This window comes from Alosa pseudoharengus, unplaced genomic scaffold (assembly GCF_046254945.1).
Source record: "Alosa pseudoharengus isolate Yale_2024_CS ecotype anadromous, Long Island Sound unplaced genomic scaffold, YU_APseudo_1.1 YU_APseudo_1.1_scf_5, whole genome shotgun sequence".
NCBI lineage: Eukaryota > Metazoa > Chordata > Actinopteri > Clupeiformes > Clupeidae > Alosa > Alosa pseudoharengus.
This window is the reverse complement of record NW_027468837.1, coordinates 40,796,878-40,819,260: the sequence shown is the minus strand read 5'-3', so window position 1 is coordinate 40,819,260 and position 22,383 is coordinate 40,796,878. Positions and strand designations below refer to the sequence as shown.

The window sequence follows — 22,383 nt, the reverse complement described above, 5'->3', positions numbered from 1 at the left end:
GCGCACACACACACACACACACACACACACACACACACACGAACACACACACACACACACACACACACACCATGGATCCTATACGTAGCGGTCTAATGCAGAAGAGAATACAGCAGTGTTGCTCCGGTGGGGTTTCACGACAGCAGCAAAACCCTTCGTGACATTTGAAGCTTCGGACGTCATCAGTCACGTGCTTATGCCAATTTAATACAAGCTCCAACAAAGAATTTGCTTTGCGGGAGTGTATGTAAATTTTTTGGGGGCAGTTGTGGCCTACTGGTTAGGGCTCCCCGATTCTCAGTACTGGTTAGGGCTCCCCGACCAGTAGGCACGGCTGAAGTTGTTCCCTGGCTGCCTTGCACGCGATTTGATTCACGCTGCTAAGGCAGCCTGGAAACTACCGCCCTAATTTTTGCCTCAGATAGGGAACCAATCACAGAACAGGGGGGGAAGCAAGACGATGATAAGCTATGCACAGACGCATTTGATAGACATCCGTGGCACCCAATAAACGGATCTGGGCATTTTTTTCAAATACGAGAAAATGAACGTTTGGTTCCCAGACCACGTCTCATTGAGAAGTGGTGGCGCTAGCCAGGCTACCCTTGAGCAAGGCACCTAACCCCTCACTGCTCCCCGAGCGCCACTGTAGCAAGGCAGCTCACTGCTCCGGATTAGTGTGTGCTTCACCTCACTGTGTGTTCAGTGTGTGCTTCACCTCACTGTGTGTTCACTAATTCAGGGATGGGATAAATGCAGAGACCAAATTCCTTGTATACGCAAGTATACTTGGCCTAGTAACCTGATTTACATTTTTACACAAGCTTCGGGGCCTCAGTGTTGAATGTCTCATCACTACTTTAAAGGTCCCAATGAGCACAGTGGCCTCCATCATCCGTAAATGGAAGAAGTTTGGAACCAGCAGGTATCTACCTAGAGTTGGCCATCCTTCTAAACTGAGTGATCGGGGGAGAAGGGCTTTAGTTAGGGAGGTGACCAATAACCCGATGGTCAAGAGCTCCAGGGTTCCTCTGTGGAGAGAGGAGAACCTTCCAGAAGGACGACCATCGCTGCAGCACTCCACCAATCAGGCCCGTATGGTGGGGTGGCCAGGCGCAAGCCACTCCTTAGTAAAAGGCACATGGCAGCCCACATGGCAGCATGCCTGGAGATGCCAAAAGGCACATGGCAGCCCACATGGCAGCCCAAATGGCAGCACGCCTGGAGTTTGCCAAAAGGCAAATGGCAGCACGCCTGGAGTTTGCCAAAAGGCACATGGCAGCCTGCCTGGAGTTTGCCAAAAGGCACATGACAGCCCGCCTGGAGTTTATGTGGTGATTTTATCTAGACATAATAATAATACTTGTGTGTGTGTGCTGGTTTATTGGAAACATTCCATTTACTATAAAGGTGTTGTTTGTGCCACTGTTATGCAACATTTACTGGAAGTCATGAGACTGAGCTGTCAAAGGCTAAGAGTGAAAGTAAAAACAGGGCCTGGGAGAGAAAGGTGCTTACCAGAAGGGCATAAATAGAAGGGGCTAGCAGAAGAGGAGATGCAGGGACCTTCCAGAGAGGGAAGTGAAACCAAAGTTGGGATGACACATAGAACCAAATCAAAACATACCCTGCCTGGCAACAGATTACACATAGAACTTGATCACATGTATTCTGCCTAGCAACACACATTTTTTAATGTTTGTATGAGAAGGAGTTTCCACCAATATCTCAAGTCCCAAAACGTTCTGATTGGCTAAAAGGGGCCTGGTGACGTTCCTGGTGATAGGAACGCCTCTCAGGCCCCTGAGAGCATAAAAGAGAGAGCTCAGGTACATTCAGATCAGATCTCATCGGGGTAGCAGCTGCAACTCATCACTCTCTTGCCTGACGGTTCAGTCCTGACATTGTTTGGATTGTATCATCACTGCAATACGGTGAATAAAGGATCAACAGTCTTCAGCATTTCTCGTCTTGGTGTTCTCCTTCGGGTCTTTGACATCAGAGTGCTAGTTGGATTGGAGGTTTCGGGAAGTGGATAATTTCCACGACATTTGCCAAAAGGCACATGGCAGCCCGTCTGGAGTTTGCCAAAAGGCACATGTGCCTGGAGTTTGCCAAAAGGCACATGGCAGCCTGCCTGGAGTTTGCCAAAAGGCACATGACAGCCCGCCTGGAGTTTGCCAAAAGGCACATGGCAGCCAGCCAGCCAGCCAGTGCTAGTTCCCTTTCAGCATCTGGTGCTCCAGATCCAGCTTGTCTTCTCTAAATACTCTTCAGAAGTTTTGAATATATGAGAAATCTCCTTTCACATACAATCTTAACATTTTTAAAGTAAAATAGTGCAAAATGAATTAAACATTATTAACCTGGTAAATTACTTACAACTGCAAACAGCTTATTTTGAATGGCTTGAAATGCCCAATTTTTAGCAATCCTATTTCTTTTCAACATTAATTTGGCTAAGCCCACATCAAAGGCTAGTTCATATAGAACTAGTTTTTTCTTTTTTTCTGTGAGGAAAATCTATTGAAGGTATCTACTAAATGCAATGATTGGCCTGATAAACGTTCTTTTTGACCAAGCAGTTTATGCATGTTCATGTACACAACCAGCTTTGTGAATGAAACCTTGCTTCAATACTACACAGGCACTATTATGTCTCCACTTGAGGTCAGAGCACAGAATTCGGACCCAGAGTCGTAAATAAAGCCAATTCTGCAGAGTTAAGGACCGGTGGTGTTAAGGACACGTTTTAAATCAGCATGGGGGAGTCTCCCTCTATTGAGCCCTCGATAGCAAGATAGCCCTCGTTACAGAGTTCAGCTGAAAGCAGAACTTTATTCTGTGTGATGCAGTTTCAGGGGATGTTGATGAAAGACAAATCCAATGAGATGTGTAAAGAGACTGCATGAGAAGGAAGGATGTGACATCACCATGCTATGTGTGTGTAAGACCATTAGAGCTGCCAACACCCTCGGTGTGTGTGAGAGAAACACGGAGACAGCAAAGCAACGGTCAGTAGAAATGCAGCCGATTATTTGGCTTTTCTTCTGCTGCACGCTCAGAATTGCAACAGGTGAGTTATTACAACACCAGACTGAATTATGACTTTCCAGAATAGTCTCTTAATTCATCACTAGTCATTATCACATATGTCACTAGTCACATACATTTCAGACTGTATATTGCTGTGTTTACAAGGAGTGAAATCTCATCAACCCGTTTGTATTACAGTTTTTCTCAGTCGCTTTGGTGCTTTTCTCACATCACTATTAACATTTGCACAGCAGTTAGTGCAATTCTCAAAACAATTAGTGCAAACTGCAAAACCTAGCGGATGACCTGCAAAAGCACGTCACTTGCTCAAAATGGATAGTCCATTCCTCAAAAGCAGGTATTCATGTCAATGAAACTGTCAGTGTCATCAAAATGAGAAGTCTTGACACCATCGTTTATAAACAAGATAGTCAAATGGCTTTGTCATGTTTTCATTATGACAGTTCTCTCGGTGTTTTCCAATGCAAAAAAAGGTCAGAACCGGTGACACTACCTGAACATGCTCAAGACAGCACTATACAGCACTTGCACAGCCATTTGAAAACTACAGTAAAGTTACACATTGCTGTAGTTAGGTGAGTAAGTGAGTACAACACACTGAATACGTACATTTTTACTCTATGCTCTTTGCAATTCTACAGCATTGTGACAGAATTTGATAACTAGTTCAACAATTTTGTATGTAATGACTCAAGCAATGAAATGAAGACTATTAGTTTTATTGGGAACGACTATTCAGCATTCATAAGTATAGTTCATTTTGACTGACATGACATAAGCAAATGATAATGTTAAAAAACAGCAGAGAATTGTATGAAAGCAACTGATACATGTCCAAAAGTATTTGCAATTTGTTCAGAGAAAGGAGAAATTGCTACTATGATGTGCACAAATGACTAAATGTTGTGGAGGTTGAACTAATAGTTATGAGAATTTTAATTCTGATCTGAAAAAAGCACCAAAGCGACTGAGAAAAACTGTAACCACAGCACACTGAATAAATGAATTACAGTTTTTCTCAATTACTAAGATGCACCTAATGACACTGGGATCCATTTGATCTTCATCTTGTCCATCTTGTCTTGTGCACAGCAGAAATCATCACTTGCAAATATGTTAACACCTTTATTTATAACAACATAAATGTAATATCTTTGCATCACTCCTTATTTATAAAAGATAGCACCTCTGAGTCTGCACTGCTATTTGCAAGCATGGATCAAAGAGGCCAAAAACACATACAGTAGAGTAATGAGAGTAGCCTGATGTTGGTCATTTGGAGAAGAAAGCAGTAAAAAGTACAAGATATAAGAGTCCAGAGTTCTTACTGTCTATGTCAGTAAACACGGGCATGCACTGTAAGTTTAGTTGAATGTAAAAATTAGTGTAGTCTAGGTGCTTACATGACAATGAGAGTTACATCTGGGGAGGAAAGAATGCAATTCATACTATGAGTAGAATAGACTATTTTAGACTATTTTACTGAAACTGATTCAGAATGACTGCTTCAGCAATACAATTTGTGTTGTTATAATGTAGGCCTATGTGAAAAGAAGGGGAAAATGCTCATGACAAGAAACTGAGCTATGTTGGCTTTAGACAATATTTGATAAGTGTCATGTTTCTTCCAGGATGCTCTCTAATGGAAAAGGACACAATATTTGAGATTGTGAAAAGCTCAGGAGAATCTGTGCTGCTGCCCTGCTCTTGTTCTTCTCTGCATGTCAAACCTGAGAGTGTGATATGGAATTTCTACAGATGGAGAGGGTCTCAATATGACCCACGCATTGATGTATCCAGTACAAGTGGACCCTATAGAGGCAGAGTTCAGATGTTTAACCATCTTTCACCAGGAAATGCGTCTCTGCTCATATCAGAGCTGACTGAGGAGGACCAGGGAATATATACGTGCTATCTTAACGAAGAGGTCAGGAGAATTAACCTCCTGATCCATGGTCAGTATTTTTTATGTTTTATCATCTGATTATTGATGGTGTTAGTCATTACCATGACATCAGTGGTTCTTTCATTAAAATATATTTTTTTCTGTTCCATATCTTCATCCTATATCACCAGCAAGCACGTCGACACCTAAAGCACCACCTAAAACACACACACCAGCAACTAATGAAAAAGGTTTGTCCCCTTTATCAACATTGCATTTTACATTTAGGGCAATATTATGTTGTTAGTGATCTTTGAATGTTTAAAAAGCATTTTCACAGCATTAACATTGGCATAGCAACCCAATTCTGATTTTTTGGTATCTAATGTATTGCTCTTTAAAGAGTTTAGAGTTTGTGTGTTGCTCTTTAAAACTGCAGTGCTAGCTATGTGGTGGTGTGTACTGCTGGCTCTTCCTCCTCTCACATGTGTGTTATCTCTGGTTAAAAACTATCTTCATTTGCTGGCTGGTGTGTGTTCTTTCCAGCTGTACCAGTACCTCTGCTGTGCAGCATCTACTGGTGCCCTTGTGTTGCATGGTCATGTTGGCATGTTTAGTGCTTACTGTACTGTATTTCCAGACACACTGCTGATGGTGAAGCTTGTACAGTACACAGTGACATGCAGCAACAGCTCTGTGCTCTGTTCACACTGACTGCTGGGTTTGTTTCCAGACACATCGAGGAACGGAGGAACTGAAACACCTCCATACATCTTCATCCTGGTTGCTGTGCTGCTGTTGCCACCGCTGCTGGGAGGAGTCATATTCCTGTACATGAGACACAAAGGTAGGATGATACACACATATGCACCATGCCCCACTACACCCCTCCCCCAAACACACAGAGAGAGAGAGAGACGGAGAGAGAGAGAGAGAGAGAGAGAGATGCATAATATGATTTCAGACAAATGCACACACAGAATCATCTTTTAAATGCAAAATTGTTTGTTCCATTAGGCCAAAAAGGTGAACGTACACAATCAGGACGAATGCAGGAGCGAAATGTAAGTTGTTTTAAGGTTTTTTTTACAATTACTCTGTCCTGTGTGTCTGGTTTAATCCAAATGGCATTGCATGGACTTTCTATTCTTTTTTCTTGGATGTGTGTGTGCATGTGTGTGCGTTTTTGGCTCATTAAAGGCACCTATTTTTTCAGATATACGCAAGAGAGGTGTCACATTCTCTCTCACATTCTGTCTGCCACATCGTGGCCACATGATTTCCTCTTCACATACAGCACAGTCTCTGGGCTGCACTTGGTGAAAACAAAATCACCTGGTTGTATTTGTTCATTAAACACATCATCATAGAACTGTTCTGATGAGCTATGTGGAACAGCAAAAGCATAACTGAACTGAAGGTGGCTTTAGTCAGCGAACACAAAAAGCTAAAGATACACTGTAGACCTGAAAAAACCCAAACAAGAAACACTCAAAGGATCCAAAAATGCAGCAGTTCACAAAGTTCATAATACCGGTAGTCACATAAATGGGCTAACAAAAGTTTCAGATCAAAAATGCAGAAACAGAAGAAGCAGGTTTTGTAACCAGGGCTCAATAACAACACAGGATGTAAAGCAATAGCAGCTCGGGAGGGCTCTAGACAGAGTGACAAACAGGGGAAGAGCATAGAATACAACAGAGAAGAAACTCAGAACAGCGGTCAGTAATGAGAGCAGTAGGCAACAGGTGAGGACAAGGACCAAGGAGACATCCATGAAATGCCAACAGCTCCATCTTGTGGTGATATGTGGGAGGCACGGAAACCTCACAAATGTATACTCATAGTTGCTGTAATCAAATTATGGAAATCATTTATTAAATGAAGTGAGGGCAGAGCCATAGACCCATTCTCTAACAGTCTTGGTGAGGGCAGTACATTTCCACAGCTCTCTCTCCCCTTCCCCCCAAACAGGGGCAATAAGATATAAATCAGATCAGTTAACATCAAATTAACTTTTTTTAATCTCACAAGAGAAAATTCAAATACCAATTCAATCTCCCAAACAAGTGTAAACAGAAATAACTATTTTGACAAAATGATGTTGTAGCAGCATTATCAACGATACACATAATGTGTAAAGACAGGGCTGCAGTAGCAGCGCTGCATCTGAGACATTCCTGCTGTGAATACACACATGCAGGCTAACAGCAACACAACCGCAAGGCAGCTGTGACGTAACACACACACCAGGGAGACGGTCTGAATCAGGCGTCAGTTCAGCAGAATCTGCATTGTTGCTCTGCTCACATCTCTACATCTGAGACACAAAAACACTCCAAATGCAATCTGTGTACTTTTCTCTCTGATTCACTGAAGCGACTGCTAGTGGCTGCTGTTCAGGCCATTGCAGGTGTCTCTTCCATATGCTGTGGCTTAATCCTCAGGACAGGAAATAGACTGCTAGGGACAGGAAGTGACATCAGACAAAATGGGGCACAGACCAAGAAGTCGATGTAAGCAAATAGAATCAAATACTAGACAATCTAAAACGCAAATGTAACTCTTTTTGGAAGGCTCTACAACCCCAAACACACACACACACACACACACACACACACACACACACAAACACACACACACCACACCACACCACACCACACACACACACACACACACACACGGCTGAAGTGCCCTTGAGCAAGGCACCAAACCCCTCACTGCTCCCCGAGCGCCGCCGTTGATGCAGGCAGCTCACTGCGCCGGGATTAGTGTGTGCTTCACCTCACTGTGTGTTCACTGTGTGCTGAGTGTGTTAAGGATATTGTTTGTGCAACTGTTATGCAACATTTACTGGAAGTCATGAGACTGAACTGTCAGAGACTAAGAGTGAAACTTAGAAGGAATAGCAGTGAAAGTAAAACCAGACAGGGTTTAGGAGATATGGAGGGGTTTACAAGAAAAGGAGGCAGAACCAAAAGTGAAAGTACACATAGAACCAAACGAACACATACTCTGCCTGGCAACAGATTACACATAGGACCTGGTCACATGTATTCTGCCTAGCAACACACATTTTTTAATGTTTAGATGAGAAGGGTTTTCCACCAATATCTCAAGTCCCAAAACGTTCTGATTGGCTAAACGGGGCCTGGTGACGTTCCTGGTGATAGGAACGCCTCCCAGGCCCCTGAGAGCATAAAAGGAAGAGCTCAGGCACATTCAGATCAGATCTCATCGGGGTGGCAGCTGCAACTCATCACTGTATTGCCTGATGGTTCAGTCCTGACATTGTTTGGATTGTATTCTCACTGCAATACGGTGAATAAAGGATCAACAGTCTTCAGCATCTCTCGTCTTGGTGTTCTCCTGCGGGTCTTTGACATCAGAGTGCTAGTTGGATCGGAGGTTCGGAAAAGTGGATAGTTTTTCCACGACAGATCTGGAGGTCCTACCGAGATTTGAAAGGATTCAACAAGGGAAGCAGTTCCGTCCCGGGTGAAGCAGACTTCTCCAGTACAGCTTTCGGGCCCAAAACTAAGGTAAGCGTTTTGCTTATTATTAGGAAAGCTGTGCTGTGGGAGTCGGTGGGTAGGCCGGGAAGGGGTGTTTGCCTGAATCCTCAAAAGAATAGTGGAGACACAAGACAGAGATTGGGTTGTGCTGTTGATCTTAAAAAGCGTTTTGTAATTTTGAAAACCGGTTAAAAGTAGTTTTCAACGAGAAAACTGAGTTAAATGGCCATGTAATAATTTCCAAGGAGGAAATCTAGTTTTCAAGGAGAAAGCTAAAAATAGTGTTTTGATTTCCAAGGAGGAAATCTAGTTTTCAAGGAGAAAACTAAAATAGTATTTAGTGTAAAGGGAGCGTGGGCTGCCCTAAAAATATATGTGTGTTTCAGAGAGAAGAACGGGTTAATAAGTAAACTGCAATATTAGCTGTGAGTTAAATGTGTAAAACTGTCCTGAACAAAGGGTGATGAACAAAATATATTTTATCATAACCTTTTGTTGTTTCTGTGAAAGCTGAGTGTGCGCCGTTGTGTTTTGTTTTGTTGCCTGGGCGTGGGCCCAAAATAGATGCAAGACAAGTACACACACACACTTGAGGTAGAGGAGCTCGGCGAGGGAAGGAGGATCGTCACCCTGACAGACAGCGGACGTCAAACTCACATTATTGAAGCCGCAACTGCGATATTCATAAGAAAGTTGCGCGACAACCACAGTCTGAACATAAGAAAATTGTTGCGGTTGTTGGAGGTTTATACAGATACCCCCCCCGAGTCCCCTGTTAGAGCAGCGGTGCCCAAGTTTAGGATTGTGAGAGACGATCAGCCAGGCCACCAAGGAAAAGTCCTCTACCGCCTTGAAGTTTCTGACAACTCGGATGAGGGAGAGCCTGACACAGACTCCCCAGAAGAGTTCACTCCAAACAGTAGCGTGAGAGAGGTAGAGACAGACATTAGACAGGGGGAAGTCAGTGCCCCACCAGAGACAAGATACAGCAGCCTAGGGTCCGAAGAAGAGGGGCGCCAGGAGTCAGGTCAGTGGGGTCCAGTGAGAGCTCCAACTCCCTATCCAGGTAACACCGTATCCCACCGGCTAATCCGTAGTTCATTCCGTATAGTTAATAGCCCAACCAGCCCCCGATATAGCTCACCACCCTCTACAAGCTACAGCCCAACCAGCCCCCTGTATAGCTCAAGCTACAGTCCAACTAGCTAGCTACAGCTGGAACAGGAGCCGGAACAAGAGAGAGAGCAGGAAGAAGTTCACGGCCCGATTGAGCCCCAGCCAGTGCGGGACATAGAACAGGAATTAAGAGAGATAGTTGGCCGAGACAGAGGTAGGCTGGCCAGTTTTATGAGAGAGTCTTTGTCAGTGTCAGTGTTCTGGAACAAGGAAGGGAGCAGTAGGGATAAATATTCAGTTCACATTGACCAGTTGGATAAGTACAGAGGAACCCACTCGAGGCTAGGCACCCGCATAGCGCCATTGGCCCTGCAGACAGTGATAGAGCAGGTAGGAAAGTTTGTAGGGGTGAACACGAGGCCGGTGGTTGACCAGCTCTTTGCCCCACCTGAGGGCAGAAAGCGCAAGTTTGAGAGAGACTCCCCAGCTGCAAGAAGGAGAAGAACAAATGGAGATTATAGATAGAAAACTAGGGAAAGGTAAAAGGGGAGGTATTGCTGCAAGGCCTCTATAACGACTGCTTAGCTGAATAACCTCCATGATAACTGCTTAGCTAAAAACTTGTAATCTGCTAACCTTGCTTAAAATGAAAGTTTTGTACTGGCTTCAATAAATAAAAGAGGAAATAAAGCCAATAAATGTACTTTGTGAAAAAACAAAATAAAAGGTTAAAAGGTAATTTTGAGTGAAGAAATATTATTGAAAAGAAAGGTAAGGACTCAAAGTCCCCGCTGATAAAATAACGTTGGTAAAATAAAGAGGATAGTTATAAGGATAAGATAAAAGTCAGAATTTAGAGAGAATAAACAGAGTAACGCCCATAAATAGCGAATGAACTTAGAAAGTAAGTGGCATATCACTTTCATTCGACAGCGGGATAATAAGTGGTGCGTATTTACAAGAAACCGAGAGGGCCTAGTGAGCGGGGCATATAGGTGCCATAGTTACACAGAGCTACTGGAGAAAGTAGAATACCTGATAGGGAAAGCTTACCCATTAGAGTTAGGAACGCCTATGGACACAAGGAGTGACGATAGCGATACATCAGATTAGCAAAAGCTCAGAAACTCAGTAGCTAGGTCCAGGAAAGGCTTTGAGAGTATATGGAACATCAGCAACAAAACGTAATCTGGACCATAGATATCACTGAGTACGGCGAACACGATTGGAAAATAAGCATCCGAGACCGAGAGGATCGATCAAGAACAAGTGGGGTACGTAGGGCGGTTCCCCTTTGGGTGCAGATTCCCTTTCAGGTGCAGATACCGGGACGAAATAGACGAGAAGGCAGCACTTCCCCTGGTGTATGAGCTAACCCCTTTTACCCTGCCACAGAAAGAACAAGAGGGAGCACAGCCCCAAGCAGCCGGGAGCGAAGAGGGAGCCATATCCGGCAGCTCAGAAATAAAAGAGACGTGGACAATAAGGGTCGCGGAAAGCGGAGATAGAGGGTGGAGCGTGAGCGCCATAAACAATAGAGGGGAGGTACTCGAGGGAGGAAGAGCTGAACTAAATACGGTCCTTGAAGATTGGGGAGAAGTAAGGGACACCATATTGTATACGGTAAGCGACCTCCGACTGGACTGGGAGGAAAAGGACCAGAACCGGTGCCAGAGGGAGAGAGAGAGGCAAGACAGAGAGGACTCCCTCAAGTTCAGCGATAGGGAAGAAGAAGTGAGGGAATTTGAAAGAGACAGTTTCAGGTATATGTGGGGTAATAGGGCCTACCAGTTTACTGAAGACGCTGACATCTAAAAGAAAAGTGACACATCAGACTAACAGAGACTCAAGAGCTCCGTGGACAAGGACAGAAAGGATTCTAAGAGGTGTATGGAACAGGGACAGCAGAACGTGCTCTGGGCCATAGATATCGTTGAATACGACGAACACGACTGGGAGATAAGCGTCAGAGACGGAAAAGGCCAGGAATACGTAGGATACGTGGGTAAAGTCCCCTTTAAGTGCAAATTCCCGTATAGGTGCAAGCATCGAGGCGACATAGACCTAAAGGCAACGCTTTCTTTGTTGGGGGAACTAACCCCTAATAGCCTGCCAGTGAGGAAGCAGGAGGAACCACAGCCCCTCGCAGCAGGAAGTGAAGGAGGAACATCAGGTGATCTGAAAATAAAAGAGAAGTGGACGATAAGGATCTCCGAGCACGGGAGTAACGGGTGGAGCCTGAGCGCAGTGAACGATAAAGGAAGGACATTTGAAGAAAGAAGAGGCAAACTAAATACTGTCTTCAAGGAGTGGGACGACGTGCGGAATTCTATACTATACTTAGTGAGCGACCTACGGCTGGATTGGGAAGAAAAGGACCAGAACAGGTGCAAGAGAGAAAGGGAAAGACAGTACAAGAAGGACCATCTTCTGTTCTGCACAGACCGGGAGGACATAGCGGAACAGGAAAGGAGAGACTACGGTTTGGACCTCTAAGAAGAATGGCGACCAGAGTAATGACACCCCTGGAGGAAGTAGTAAAGGAGAATGCCATTGCTGAGAAAGATGTAAAGAGCATCAACCATAAGTGGTTCCTAAGATACAAAGGAGACCACACAGCATGGCCAAAGGAAGGGTCACTCAACCCGACAATAATCGCGCAGATGAGGGAGAAAATTATGAACTACAAAGGCTATGACAAGAGCACACGGAGGCAGGAAAAGAGAGAGAAGGAGTTGAACACTCTGGAGGCCTTCGCAAAAATATCGGAAAGGAAGAGGAGGCAGAGGGCTGACCAGAGTGACACACCGCCTGATACTCCGCCCGCAACGCCCATCACAGAAAAGTGCCCCCAACTACAGCCCACAAGAAGGGAACTGGATGCTTTGATTCAAACATCAGAACCAGGGGCTCCACCCATGGAGGAGCCACGTCCTCCCCCATACAGGGAAAAGGACAAACTATACCCGGATGTGCCACGAGAGGAAGATAACGCGCGGGAGATATTCCGACGCCTGGAGGAAAGAAACCCGCGGGCCCTGGCGATACAAGCACCAGTGTATGGACCACAGGCCCCAACGGTGCACCTGGCAGTGCAGGCCCCGCTAGTAGTAAAAGGAATCACGCTGGAAGGATCCTGCGCGGAGGTACTGAAGGAAATAAAGAGGATAAGGAGAGAGCAGGCTCACCCCCAGTCAAGGCCATCAACACCCCAGCCGGCGTCTGCACGACCATCCCCACCATCATCCCCCACCGGGACGACCATCCCAGAATACCTCCTGGAGGGCACAGTGCCGGATGGAAGGAAGGAATGGACAGGAGGAGAAGAAGCTACGGAAGAGCAGGTGGTGAGTGACTTCCACGCAAGCACAAAAGGACATTGGGAGACAAATGGATCTCCGGTAACCAGCCCCCAAAAACCCTACTGGGAGAGCCAGAAGACGGGTGCGGGTGACCCGGAAACTGGAAGAAGCGAACCCCCACGCCTCCCAGGCCAAAGGGAGGAGCAGGCCCCTGGGGGGAGAGAAGAAAGACAGAAACAGTGGTTTGAAGAGCTGTGGGACCACCTGGAGGCAGTCATGAAAAAATGGATGAAGGCCACAGGGGAGGAGGAGAAAGGGGCCCAAGATGGAGAGGCCCTGGAAACCCTGGCCTGGGTGAGGTTGCAGGTGGACAAGGAACCTGTGATGGAGGGGTGCAAGGAGCTATGGCGGAGGCTCAAGGAATACATCCAGGCATGCTGGAAGGAAGTGGAAGAGGCCGTTAGACAAGCAGAAGACAGACACCGAAGAAAAAGAAAAGAGGAACAAGGGAGTGAAGAGCGGTATGAGAGAAAAATGATGAGAATGGAAGAAGGTCTGAAGGAGTTGAAAGCCGCTAAAAGGATTGGATCAAAAGAAGGAAAGCTGGCCGAGAAGATTATGGAGGAAATAATAGAGGTGGAAAGGTGGGGAGACGGAGGGGCAGGCCCAGGGAGCACGCCAGAGCATGCCAAGTATAAAAAGGCCTGCAGGGAATGCTGCGAGAGCCTAAATAGAGAAATGACAGAAGTCCTGAAAAGAATGAAGACCATGGTAGCGCAAGAAGAAAGGGAAGGAAAGCTCAGAGAGGAAGAAATGAAGAAGGACGAGGAACTGAAAAGAAAACAGGAGAGTAAGAAAAGGGAAAGCTGTCAAGAACCCAGACGAGAGTCCTCCGACAAAAAGGGGGCCCGCCGACTAACCTTCAAACTGACCTGCGGTCCAAGCACGATAGCGGAAGACGAAGAGGAAGACATGGACGGAGCAGACAGCCAGGTTGGCTCAGGAGAAGACTATGAGTCGGCGGAAGATGAAGAGGAAGGACTGGGTATCTTGGAACAGTTCCTTGTAGAGCAAGTTCAGAGAGAACTGCCACAGGTCTCGAAAGAAGCGGACCCCGCAGTGTGTCTTGGCTGCGGAAGAACATTTAGAGGAGAAAAGGGTGTGAAGGCCCACCAGCGACAAGTAGAGGCATGCAGAGGAAAGGCCGGAATGCTCCCAATGATGATCCCGCCAAGTGTACTCGCCACAGGACTGTTCGGAATCAGCAGGATGAAAAAAGGAGTGGAGAAAGGCCTGGACGAGATCAGAAAAGGGGTACGGAAGGGACTCAACGAAATTGAAGGGGGAGTGAAAAAAGGCCTGAAAGAAAACAAGAAGGAGCTGGAAAAATTGGAAAAGGAGGGAAAAAAGGAGAGAGAAAGGACCAGAAGAGAAAAGGAAAGGAGGGAACCCATCCCGGAAGAATCGGATGAAGAAGAAACAGTGGTGATGGCACCATTGATAACAAAAAATCAAACGGCCCACTACCAGCCGTGGACCCACTCAGATGTGAATGGCCTCATTTCACGACTCCCTGTCCTGCATGAGGGTGCGGGCCGATGGATAAGTCGGCTAGAATCAGAAACTCAAGGCCGAAATCTGGCCGTGGGAGACATAAAGTATCTACTCGGCCTGATATTGGGAAAGGCGGACACAGAGGCTGTACTGGAGAGAGAGAACCTAGGGCGGTTGATGAATGCCAACAGGGATGCCCTGTGTTTCGACAGTGTCCGAAATGATGTATGGAAAGCCTTGAGGGCAGCATACCCCAACCAGTACAGCCCCTCAGCCGTCTGGATAGAGAAGCTCAAAGATAGTGATAATCCTGCAGCCTTCGTGGAAAAGGCAGCGCAGGAATGGACGATAAGGATGGAACAAAGGCCAGAAGATTCAGGACCTCTCACCATGCAATTCAGGAGAGCGGTCATGGACGCCCTGCCAAAGGAAGTGAGAACACAGTTGGAAAATGACTGGCGCGTGGCAGCCATGCCCAAAGAGGAATTCAGGCTGGCAGTAGTGCACCATGTAACTCTGTACAGACAAGGGAAAGACAGGGAGGAGCAACAAGAAAAGGAGACCATAAGGAAGCTGACCCATGTGCAGCTCCAGGAAGCAAAGGGGGCAAAGAAGGCAGCCACCCAAGCTCCAGTGATGCCCACTACAGCCCCCGTCCCACAGCCACAACAACCAGTGGCACAACAACCAGTGGTACAGCAACCCATGGTGCAGCAGCCAGTAATGATGCAACCACAGCCTGTGCAGCCCATGATGCAGACATGGCAGCAAGCGCCATATGGACCCCCACAACAACAGCAACAGGGACAACAATGGTACCAGCCAAGAGGCAGAGGAGGATCCCGCCAGGGAAGAGGAGGACAAGGCAGAGGAGGCTATGGAAGAGGACAATACCAAGGTCAGCAAAACCAAGGGAACAACATTGAATGCTGGATATGCGGAGGAATAGGCCACATCTCCAGGAATTGCCCCACAAAAGCCAGAGGCCAGAACAACCAAGGAGGACAGGCAAATCAAGGACAAATGCAAGGGGGAAACTATGCCCCCCAACAAGGGAGAGCTCCACAACAAATGCAGGCACCCTCTGGTCCAGTCTCCCCTTACGGGGGAAGCTGGAATTGACGAGGCCCAGAAAACCCAGGGGAGGGTCAGTTCCCCGCCCTGACAAGGGGAGCTGACGCAGAACCAATGCTGCAGGTTCTAATCGAGGGCATGGAGGTAGAATGTTTAGTGGATACAGGGGCAACGTATACTTGTCTTCACCCAAAAGATGCCCAACACCTCCCCAGGTCGTCAGGAAAGTTTATGAAGACAGTGGGTTTTTCGGGGAAAACGCAGCTAATTCCAATGACAGCCCCAGTATCAATCCAAATAGAAGACAAGGAAATCAGGATACCAGTCTTAATAGCAGAACACACGCCCGTCAACCTATTGGGACGAGATGCGCTGTGCAACCTAAGACTTCAAATTGAGTGTTCCCCAACAGGAGTACAGATAACAGGACTGGCAACACAAATGGCCCTAAGAATAAGTGCCCCATCTCAAACTGAAACTCACCAGGTCTACTGGATTGGACGATTGGAACCAAACATAGAGCGAGTGGTCTACAACGAGCATGCCTTTCAAATAAACAGCCTTCATGCTCAGTTGAGGACGCCAAGATGCCCTTTTCACTGCACGATAAAATTCGACCAAACGCCAAACAAAGAGAGAGAAGAAAATTGGAACAGGGAAGTGGGCAAGTGGGGACGCATCCCACTTGACATACGCGCACTAGTGGTGGCCAAAGAAGGAGTAGCCGCTGAGGTGAAATTCGTGGAAGGATGGGATCTAGGCGTAATCTTCAACATGCCCGGAACAATGCCACACATCACCCTGAGAGTGGCCAGAGGTCACAGAGCAAGAGAAATGGGCCTAGTAATGCTCGAGGCCAAGTGCAACAAATGGAAAGATACAGGGAATGACCGACTACAAACGGCCATAAGCTGTGAAGGAGAACCAATGTTCAGGATAAAGTTGGACAGACCAGTCACCGTGTGGGGAGTCCCACAAGTGATCGAGATCATGGACACAGAACCGCAGGAGAAAGAGGAGATACCCTATGCTAAAGGGTGTCCATATGGGAATCGGTTCTGTCTCTACCGCCTATTCCCAGGAGCGGGGCGCCGCTGCTGGGACAAAACGAGACATGTGCCATTCAGCAAAGAAGATGCGGAGTGGAGCACATACATGCGACAGCTGTCATGGTGCCCCAAGAAAAGGGCAGCACAACCAGCAACACACTCCCAGGAAGGCCATCAGGGCGGACAAATGGCCTCGGAGGAGGTTCATGACATACCCTACGTTAAGGGATGCCCCTATGGCAACCCATACTGCATGTATGGCCTACTGGGAGGAGCAGGATATCGATGCTGGGATAAGGAGAACCATGTGCCCATCAACAAATCTGACCCAGAATGGGAGGAATACAAGAAGTACTACATAGACAATGAGACGGATAAAAAGACAGGGAGGCCGGGACCGACCCCCTGGAAAATGATGATGCTACAAGAAGCGACAGAGACAGGCACCGAACGAACAGAGAGAATATTGAGAAAAGTGCCGCCTGTGGTATGGTCACAAGGAGATGGTGACATAGGATTGGTCAAGTCAGCAAGCCCTGTGGAGTTCAGACTGAAACCAGGAGCGACGCTGCCTTTCCAACCACAGTACCCCATTTCAGCAGAAGCAGCTGAAGGAATAAGAGGAACAATTGAAGATCTCCTGGGAGCAGGAGTCTTAGAGGAAGTCCCAAGTGCGAGGTGCAACACACCCATATTTCCTGTACTGAAGGCAGACGGAGTGCGATGGAGAATGGTCCAGGACCTCAGACCTGTTAATGAACGCATCGAGGACTATCCAGCGGACGTCCCACATGCTAACGTACTGATGACCAACATCCCGGCGAGTGCAACGACGTTCTCCGCCATTGATCTGGTTCAAGCATTTTTTACGATACGAGTGGCACCCGCGAGTAGGGAGTTCTTTGCATTCAAATATCAAGGCAAGACGTTCCAGTACACAAGACTCCCACAAGGGTTCAAGCACTCACCGCACATTTTCAACCAGGCGCTCAAGGAGGACTTAAAACACATCGTGTGCCAGAGCACGATCCTGCAGTATGTTGACGATGTCTTGGTATGCTCACCGGACCAGGAAACGTGTGAGAAGGATACAGTCTACGTACTGACCGTTCTGGCCGAAGGGGGGTACAAAGCATCAAGGAAGAAGCTACAATTTGCACAGCCCCAGGTGATCTATTTAGGTCGCCGAATTTCGCATGGACACAAGGGCATCGCCCCAGAACACATTGAAGCAATTACCAAAGCACCGAAGCCAAACACAGTAAAGCAAATGATGTCGTTCATTGGACTCATAGGTTTCAGCAGCGACTGGGTGGAATGCTATGAACAAAAGATAGCCCCACTACGAGCCATGATCGTGCAAGCTGGAACCAGCCACCTGAGGAACCGTCTCACATGGACAATGGATGGAAATGAAGCGTTTGAACGCATCAAAGGAGAACTACAGCAAGCACCTGCACTTGCACTGCCGGATTACGGAAGACCCTTCTATCTGTACGTGTCGGTCAGGAAGGAAGCAGGAAAAGACGCGTACATGACCGCGATCGTGGCACAGACACAGTGTCATGGACGTGGCAAACAGGCAATCGCCTACTACAGCTCAAAGCTGGACGCGGTGGCCCAAGCCTACCCACCATGCTTCCAGGGTCTTGAAGCAGTATATTCGGCATACGTCAAAGCTTCCAACATTACCATGGGGTGGCCAGTGGTGATACACACCAGCCACGCAATAGCGCAGTTAGTGGAACAAGGGAAGTTCTGCGTGACGCCTCAGAGGCAGTTGAGGTACTACAATCTGTCACTCTGCCCAGATGTCACTATAAAGGCATGCGACACGGCAGGAAACCCGGCGGATCTCATCCCGCTTGATTATGAGGGCGAGCCACATGACTGTGTGGCGGATTCAATCGCCTTCTCTAAGCTGAGGGAAGACCTGCAGAGTGAGCCGTTAGGACAAGGAATCACCTACTTTGTGGATGGTTCTAGCCATAACTATGACAACAAAACGCATGCAGGGTTCAGCGTAGTGCAGATGAAAGGTCCAGAAACCTTTGTGACAGTTATGAGCGAACCGTGCACACAACCATGTTCAGCGCAGCTAGCTGAATTAAAGGCGCTGACAGCAGCATGCTCTTTAGCAGAAGGGCAGGATGCAACCGTACACACAGATAGCGCCTATGCTCACAATGTTTGCCATGTGCATGGCGCCCAGTGGAAACAGAGAGGGTTCAAGAAATCGGATGGGAGCCCGATTCAGCATCTAGAGCAAATTCAGTTGTTGTTAGCAGCCATGATGCGTCCAAAAACACTCGCAATATGCAAATGCAAAGCGCACTGTAAGGGACAGGACTACATTACCCTAGGGAATGCACAGGCAGATGAGGCAGCAAAGGAAGCGGCGTTAGAGGCTAGGAAGTTGAATACAGCCCCTAAATCCCCACAGGATAATGAGCCGCACAAAATACTGCTTAACAGGGCGATGCACAGTATGCCTTGCCCTACAAAATGCCCCTACCCCTACAATACGTGTATGTGGTGCTCCCAATGGTGTGATGACGACCATGAGCACCAGGTAGATCCCGCCTGTTGCGCGCTATGCCAAAGGGCCAGTTGCCCTGAGTGCTGCGACAAGCCTTGTGAAGCGAGATACTCACCGAGCGTAATTGATCGCTATTTCACAGCAACCGACACAGTGATACAAGCCCCAGTGGTCCGAACCTCGCCTGACGGACGAACCTTTAGGATTGTGGATCCTTTACTCACGCTTAGCGCTATTAAAGACGCACAGAATGCAGCTCCGCAGGCCGAGACGTTGTTATGGGAAGAAAGGGGTGCGTCGAAAGGCAGGAATGGGGTGTGGCGAAGTCATGACGGAAGGGTGGTGGCCCCAAGTGGACTCCTTGATCTCCTCATTCATGATGCGCATGATGTGGATCATTGCGCAAGGGGGGAGGTCAAGCGGCAGATACTTGACAAAGGGTTCTGGGCCCCATACCTTCAAGATCGCATCAATTACGTGTTAAGAAATTGCCACACTTGTGCCACACACAATTACAGAAACAACATAACAATAGGCATAGGACCACGGCCCCTGGGACACGTGCCACTCCCAGAGGGACCGTTCAAACACCTGGTGATGGATTACATCGACATGGGTCGAACGGTGAACACGTACAAACACGTACTGGTAATAATATGCCGCTACTCACGATGGGTAGAAGCCTGTCCAAGCCGAGGGCAGGACGAGAAAACGGTGATTCGATTCCTAGCGAGGGAGGTGATACCCAGGTTTGGGATCCCAGAAATAATCAGCAGCGACAATGGCCGAGCGTTTACGGCCAACACATGGAAAAAGATTGCACAGGCGCTGTGCATCAAGACTCGGTTTGGTTGTGTTTACCACCCGCAATCTCAGGGGATGGTCGAAAGAGCGAACGGAACGCTGAAGAATAAAATAGCGAAGATCGTCCGAAGCGCGCACGACGATCCAAACCTGCCAAACCTAAATTGGGTCGACGCACTGCCAATCGCGCTGATGAAAATGCGTTGTGAAAAAAATCGAACCACGCATCTGACCCCGCACGAAATGGTGACGGGGCGGGCGATGCCCACGCCACGGTTCAGAGGGGATCAGAGGCCCCCGCTGGAAATTCTAGAACAAGAGGTGAGCAGTTATATTAAACAGCTTTCTCAAGTTCACAGGGCAGTTTTCAACGAGCAGAAGAGAAGAGAGAGAGCGCGGGAGCAGAGGACTGAGCCAGGACCGATCCAAGTGGGAGACTGGGTGTACCTGAGGGTGTTTAAAAGGTCGTGTCTCGACCCCAGGGCAGAGGGGCCCTACAGAGTGACCCAGGCTACCCCCCGGGCGGTAAGAGTGCAAGGATCAGATTTGTGGTATCACCTTAACTCTTGTTACAGGGCGGTGCCACCAGAAGGAGCAAGAGGTCCAGAGGAGTCGGAGGACGATGACGGGGACCAGAGCCCGCCAGGACCCCCACCAGACTCCCCCGGGGAGGATGATGGTGGTGGGGAACAAAGGGGAGGACCGAGTACGCGTAGGAGTACGAGGCGGAGGATACTGCCGGCTCCTGCTGATGGCCCTGGGCGCAATGTACCTGGGGTGCCTGCTGTTCTCCCTCCCCTATCTGTGCCTACAGGTGCTGGCGATGCTGGGGCCGAGCCAGGCTCGAGGAGGAGAAGGCGATATCCACCTGAGGTGGGAACCACTCCCGAATCCCAAGTACCCAGACCTGCCACAGCCTCAACCAGCGGTGGTCCACCAGCCGACCCTACAGCCCACTCTCATGCCACGGACACACCCGACCTCACAGGAAGCGACGCCGAAGAAGCGCCGAGGCCGGAAGAAGAAGCACCGCCATCGCCACCATCGCACCAGCGAGGGAACGACACCATCGACTTTGGGGACTTCTACAGCGACTGGGATTACCCATACCCAGCCGACGCCCCTGCCAACGACCAGAGTGGAGCACAGCAAGCTGCCGCAGAAATGGCCAAGGCCCTCGACGCACTCAGACTACCCGCTGTCCTTACGCCTCCCCCCCGGACACCTCCTCAGCAGGGCTCGCGGCTTCCTGCGGAGCCTGTGGTGGAGAGGCCGACGGACTCAGGGCACGACACGGGCGGCCCCCACTCCGGGGATGACCGCCCAGGGACCAGCCAAGAAACAAGACGAATTCTCCAAGGGACCAACTGGGGCAGTTCCCCCGGTACCCATTGGATTGGAGGCTTCGACGAGGCCCTTGACTGGCCCCTCCCGGGCTCCCCAGAAGACGACGAGAGCGACGAAGGGGGTGCAGACTGCCACCCCCAATGACTCTCTGCGAGAAGACGGAGAGGAGATGCTCAACGACAGTGCCCTAGACACGGACAATATTCTGTACATAGAAGGATCAGGAGATGAGACACACACACCAGAACCAGAAGCATCGGGGAGTAACGAATACATCCCGGTGCTGGACAATGCAGTGACTCAAAGCAAAAATGAGAGCAAGAATGTAAATAGTACAAGCATGCTTCCCGAGGTCTTGAAAAAGGAACAGGTTAATGGGACTCAAACCAAGAACAGAAGGAAAAGATCCACGGGCGCTTTGGGCGCCTGGGAGAATAATTCATGGATGCAATGGGCCAAATACACAGCAAAGACAGTAAAACCAGAAGGAGGGTGTTATGTGTGTTCGGCGGTGAAACCAAAGCTGACGGTGCTGCCAGCACCAGGAACTGGAGAAGAAGATATAGTGCACCAAGAGTCAGGGAAGCAGTACACGGAAGACAAGTTCTCCCCGTTTGGATGTCTTGTGCGACTGGGAAGCGAGGAGCTACGGAAAATATGGACTAAGATAGGCCCATCATCCGGAAAACAGACAGGGGAAGCGCACAAGCTCCAGCAGAACGAGGCAAGGTGCAGGAAGGACTACCCAGGCATGGGGACCAGGGTGATAAAGAAAACCCATCATCTCTATGAGATTCCAGGGGATGTAGAGTTCGAGTGTTTTGAAGTACACCCCACGGCAAACACAGTCAAGGAAGGTGTGAAGGATGTAGGAGCATTCGAAGGACGCTGTGCAGCCAAGTGGGTCCACGAACTCAACAACTTCTACTTCCGCCTGGTGGAGAATAGCGACCACGGGAAGAGGATTGGAGTTGAAATAAATACCACGATGCTGAGCGTGAATTGGATGTACGAACAGGATATTCCGCTGGCAGACTTATGGTGGGCCTGTGGAAGACGATGGGGACTGCGAAACACCCTTCCAAAATACTGGAGAGGAAAGTGTGCCAGGGTCACCCTGGCCCAGCAAACCTACATAGTC

At 48.3% G+C, this 22,383-nt stretch overlaps 1 long non-coding RNA gene across 1 annotated transcript; it reads left to right on the top strand.

Moving 5' to 3' along the window:
* Positions 1-2,989: 2,989 nt before the first annotated feature.
* Positions 2,990-6,010, top strand: LOC143104654 (uncharacterized). The gene is made up of 5 exons (XR_012983114.1): positions 2,990-3,076; positions 4,689-5,012; positions 5,134-5,193; positions 5,676-5,789; positions 5,960-6,010. It is a non-coding gene; the product is annotated as an uncharacterized LOC143104654 (long non-coding RNA).
* The last annotated feature ends 16,373 nt before the right edge of the window (positions 6,011-22,383 follow it).